Below are 6,012 nucleotides of genomic sequence, written 5' to 3'. Positions count from 1 at the left end.
TATATATATATATATATATGTAGTATTGCTTTATGCAGTGAAGTTTGAGGGTGGTTTGCTCTGCAGCTAGGATAGTGGGTATAGTTCCCATCACTCCTCTCAATATTACACTTCTCAGACTCCTTGATACACAATATAAATAGCTACATACCTATAGGCAGGGTATGGTGGTACATGCCTTTAATCCCAGCATTTCAGAGGAACAGGCAGGACGATCTCTCTGGGTTCAAGGCCAGGTGAGTCTACACAGCAAATTCCAAGCCAGCCAGGGCTGCATATTGAGACGCTGTGTCAAACAAACATCTACACACATGTGACTTTATGCTGAAATATATTCACAAGAATATACATGTTACTTATCTTAAACCTCCTTAGAGTACAAAATTGTACAGCTGTACCACATTTATTTACCTCTTTCTTATTAATGGATATGTAGGTAGTTTATAATTTTCACTACTATCAAAAATACTGCAGTGATAATCCCTGGGCCTTCATGTCTCCCTGCTCTAATCTGCCCTGCCTACCACTGCCTGGGATAAGGGAAAGGCCTAGGGCCTTCTGGGTAATTGTGCAGGGTTTGGCCCTCTGGGCCACCCCTAGAGGCTAACTCCTGTCCTCTCAAGAAAATAGAGAAGCATTTGAGCACAGTGACCACCACCACTCCTCTCCCTGGAAAAGACATTCAAAGGAGTCTTTTGAGGGCAGTTATGCAGCTTCATGTGAGGGACAGTGGAAAAGCATATGGACCCAGTGGTCATCTCCTGGGGCATAGACTTGGTAAAGATGGTTTGTAATCATGTGGCACTCCAATTTCCCTGGAGTGCTCCGTGCTGCTTGGGGGGATTAGCTGAGGCCTTGCAGGAAAGTGTGCTAAGGAGTCTGGGTATTTGTGCTGGATAGCTTTAGTGTCAACCTGACTCACCTGGGTTGAGGGAGCCTCAATTGGGGAATTATCTTCATTGGACTGGCCCGTGGCCAAGTCCATGGCGCATCTTCCTGATTGTTGAGTGATGTGGGAGGGCCCAGCCCACTGTGGGTGGTGCCACCCCTGGGAAGTCGGGGGAGGGGGCTGTGTCTCACAAGAAAGCAGGCTGAAGGCTGGGCGTGGTGGAGCACACCTTTCATCCCAGCACTTGGGAGGCAGAGGCAGGCAGATGTCTGTGAATTCAAGGCCAGCCTGGTCTATATAATGAGTTCCAGGACAGCCTGGGCTACAGGGAAACCCTGTCTCAAAAAGATCAAAAAAAAAAAAAAAAAAAAAAAAGTAGGCTGAGCAGGGGCCAGGGGAGTAAGCCAGTAAGCAGAGTTCCCCATGGCCTGTACTCCTGCCTCCAGGTTCCTGCCTTGAGTTCCTACCTTGGGCTCCCTGATGAACTGTGACCTGAACGTAAGCTGAATAAACCCTTTCCTCCCCAAGGTAGTGGTCAGAGTATTTTGTCACAGCAATAGAGAAACAAACTAAGACAGTGTCTATGATAGGGAGGCAGGTACTCTGCATCCTGCAGAGGATTTCAGCCAGAGGGCGTGTGTGTGTGTGTGTGTGTGTGTGTGTGTACACTAAAGGCAGGGGCTGCTGACAGGGTGCTCTATGTGCTAACTGTGGATTTGACCAAACTCAGGGATATGCTGCTGTCAAATGAAGCAAAGCATTTCCATGGCAACATAGCTCTCTGCTACCAGCCAGATGCCAAGCCCTTAAATTATATTTTTCTGGCTGAAAGCACCTCAATCACCTCTAGTCTCCAAAGCAATGGGACTGTGGGGATACCAGATGCCTCATCCTCATCTCCAACCTTCAAACATAGCCCAAGGGGTGATATGCTGGGGTATGAGGGGTTTTCTCTGGAGAGGCCTGGAAAGTCATTAGTAAAGGGAGCTGCCTGGCTCCATGTCTATCACCTCCTGCACCAATGATCTGGGTCTAATGGCTTCCAGCACTTCATTCTAAAAGGAGGATCTGTACAGTGAATGTTGGCAGAGGTGCCAATCATTTCTTCCAATAATCAGCTCCTTTCCATCCTCTGGTTTTGTAGAGTTCTATATGTCCTCAAGTATCCCTGCCTCTCTGGTCACAGGTGGCTGGTCAGTGATGGAATCAAACTAAAGCCCCCCAGGTTAAAGTGGATTCAAACCAAGTCCCCCAGACCAAAGAAGAATATTCAGAACAAGGAAGTAAGAAGTAAAATAATTCTAACTGCTGAGAAAGAGCTGACCTTTTCATGCTCCATACACAAGCCAGACATCACCCGAAACTTCCCCCCTCCCACTGCTGCCGGTTGCTGCCGGCCCCCTCCCACTGCTGCCGGTTGCTGCCGGCCCCCTCCCACTGCTGCCGGTTGCTGCCGGCCCCCTCCCACTGCTGCCGGTTGCTGCCGGCCCCCTCCCACTGCTGCCGGTTGCTGCCGGCCCCCTCCCACTGCTGCCGGTTGCTGCCGGCCCCCTCCCACTGCTGCCGGTTGCTGCCGGCCCCCTCCCACTGCTGCCGGTTGCTGCCGGCCCCCTCCCACTGCTGCCGGTTGCTGCCGCCCCCCTCCCACTGCTGCCGGTTGTAGTTTGTGGTTTTTGCCTTTAAAATCACCTGTAGGCTGAGCTCGGGGCTGCTGCTCTCTCTCTCTCTCTGAGTGAGGCAGGGGCCCGTCTGCGCAAATGATTAAATCCTCTTGCTTGTTGCATCTCCTGGTCTGAGGACTGAGTTATTGGGGTGCGGCCTCCCGTGGATGTTGGGTACCCCAGCCTGGGGGTCCTACAGTCAGGAGAACAGGTCAAGCTGATTCTCTTCCAACAATTCAGGTCAGGGTAGTGGCAGCCAGGGAAAGCCAGGGACTGAAGGTATCATTTGGGGGCAGCCCTGTGCAAGCAAGAGGGAGGCAACAGGCTGTTAAGATGTACTTCCTGCCACTGTTTGGTCTTATAAGGGCTCCCTGACTGAAGGCATGAGAAACACTTGGAAGGGCTCAGCTGGTGGTGCTCAAAGTGCCTTTACCACATTCCCACTCAGTAGAAGCAGTGACTCTCCTCTCAAAGTGGCTGCTGGGAAATGTACAAACACAAAATGATGCTGTTGCTCTCCCACAGCAAATTATTTGCAGAGTGGTGGGATACAAGTTGTGGAATTGAAGCAAGAACATGAACAAGGAGGTTTTCTCCATTTAAACATCTTTTATTGAACTGGGCATGGTGGGGCACATCTTTAATCCCAGCACTTGCAAGGCAGAAGGCCAATCTCTGTGAGTTCAAGGCCAGCCTGGTCTACAAAGGGAGTTCCAGGCCAGCTAGGGCTACAGGGAAACCCTGTCTCTCAAAAAAATTTTTTTTATTGAGCAGCTGCTGTATAATGAGTACTACTCTGGATGTCAGGGGAGCAGCCCTGAACAAGGGTATCTTTTGGGAATTTATTTTTTGGAGGACACAAATAATGCATCAATAAAAGCTGTCAGAGCAGACAGGGCTGTGGGTTATGAACAGAACAAAAGTCTCTCAATATGAGTCATACATATCCATAATATTAAGGTTAAATGTTAGCAGATGCTTTTACTTCCACAAGAGGGCTGAAAAAATTGGTTAATAAATGACCTTTAACCAAATAGTTGGGTAGTGAAATCAAGGGAGCTTTTATTTGCATGAAGTGCTCCAGGAATCTTGGCCTTTGGCTATGAGGGAAAGGCCCCTCTTACAACACTTGGAGCCTGGCCTGTCAGAGCAGCCTTACGGTTGGGCAGGTGTTTTCCCCACTCTTTTTGGGGCCTGAGGGCAGAAACAATGCCTGTCGACTCACCTAACACAGTGACTTCCTTAACAATGGCCTTGAACTCAGAGATCCACCTGCCTCTGCCTCCCCAGTGCTGGGATTAAAGGTGTGTGCCACCACACCTGCTAAAGCTGGTTCTCTTTAAAAATTTTTTATTTTATGTGTATGAGTGTATTGCCTACATCTAAGTACACCTATGTCACACAATGGTTGTGGGCAGCTATTAACAATCCATAACTCCAGTTCCAGGGGATCGAATGTCCTCTTCTGGCCTCCATGAGTACTGCATGCACAGATGCACTTACATTTGGGTACAACACTGGTATGCATAAAAAGAGCTAGCTGTCCACTGGGCGTGGTGGCGCATGCCTTTAATCCCAGCACTTGGGAGGCAGAGGCTGGCGGATCTCTGTGAGTTCAAGGCCAGCCTGGTCTACATAGTGAGTTCCAGGACAGGTGGGGCTACAGGGAGACCCTGTCTCAAAAAGACCAAAAAAAAAGTTAATTGAGCCTCAGCTCAAGGACTTATTCAAGGTCACAAAGAGAAAGCACTGGAAATCTTACTAAAATTTAGCTATTATACTTTCCCTTCTACTAAATCACCTCATCTCATTTAGAAACCCATCTTGCCAACAAACCCATCTTGCAACAAACCCATCTCCAGGACTCCGAAGTTTGAACAGGTAGCTGAGCAGAAGTAAAATCAGTACAAATTTACCACAGGTCAGGTACGTAATTCCCACTGCTCTTCCTCTGTACCTGGTGAAGCTGGAGAGTGGACCAGGGGTCTTTCCTGCCAGCTGCTCCTCCCTCTCAGGCCTGCTGACATCAGTAGACACTCCCCAGCCTCTGTGCTGCCTCATTACCATTCTAATTTGACTCAGTTGAATCCACTTTGGGTATCAGGGCCCTTTTTCTTTTTACAACTCCAATGAACAGCCTTGAGATTAAGGGAAAAGGGGTAAGACCACCTTATCTTAGGGAAAATGGAACTAAGAAAATTGGAATGCTGGAAAGCTAAATCTTGCCGAGTCTGCTTAGCAATACATCTGTGTCTCACCAAGGCCTGGGGACCCTTCTAGAGAAAACCAGACACAGGGTGAATGTGGGTCCCAGGTAAGAGGTTCTAATGAAACAGGCAGAGGCTCCAGTTACATAAATTATGTGGCCATCGTCCTGTTTTCAGAGGTATGCTTTGACTTAACACATTTCACTTCCAGAGAAGTAAATATATAGAAGTAACCAGAGCCAGTGAGCATGATTTTTGTGGAAAATCCCAGAGACACCATGAGAAGCTGTCAAGGGAGGACATCGAGGAATGACACTGGAGTGTGTGACCCTTCAGGAAATTGCTGATCTCAGCATGTGCTTTACCAACCCTCTCAAATGTTCCACCTAACAAAGACAGAGCAATTTAAGCTGGCTGAAGGCAATTCAGAAAATACATGCCTTTTCTATGTATATACACACATTTTAAAACAGCTCTCTTTAAAAAAAATTTTTTAAGGCAATAAACAGTTGAATGAAATGAAACTAAGAAAGAGTAATTAAAGCCAGGTGTGGTCATACATACCTTTAGCCCCAGCACTTGGAAGGCAGAGGCAGGCAGATCTCTGTGAGTTCAAGGCCAGCCTGGTCTACATAGCAAGTTCTAGGCCAGTTGGGGCTACAGGGAAACCGTCTCAAAAAGACCAAAAAAAAAAAGTAATTAAATCATAAGGGACAGGAGAAACAATGAGGTTCAGGTTCTGGGAACTGAACCTGGTTCCTCTACAAGAGCAGCCTATGCTCTTAATCATTAACCTATTTCTTTGGCTCAGCATTCACATCTTGATTTCAATTTATTTAAAAAATATCTAAGCTGGGTGTGGGAGCCCACCACTGTAGTCCAAGCACTTGGGAGGAAGTGGCAGGCGGATCTCTGTGAGTTCAAGGCCAGCCTGGTCTACACAGTGGGCTCCAGGCTAGCTGGGGCTAGAGGGAGACTCTGTCTCAAAAAGACCAAAAACAAAACAAAAACCTAACCTAAACCTTTTGTACAAAATATTCACATATATAGTTAATAACTGCATTTTATCACTTGAGTATAGCAAAACCAGTTCTCCATTTTCCTAGGTGTCCTTGGAAAGGAGACTAGTTTTCTCTACACTCTAGGAAAGTGATGGAATCAAACCAAGCCCCCCAGGGCAAAGTGGATTCAAACTAAGTCCCCCAGGCAAAAGAAAAATTGTACAAGGAAGTAAAATGAAAAATAATTCTAACTG

Source organism: Nannospalax galili, unplaced genomic scaffold, assembly GCF_000622305.1.
Source record: "Nannospalax galili isolate Female #2095 unplaced genomic scaffold, S.galili_v1.0 scaffold330, whole genome shotgun sequence".
Taxonomy (NCBI): Eukaryota; Metazoa; Chordata; class Mammalia; order Rodentia; family Spalacidae; genus Nannospalax; species Nannospalax galili.
Note: the sequence above shows the minus strand (reverse complement) of the source record.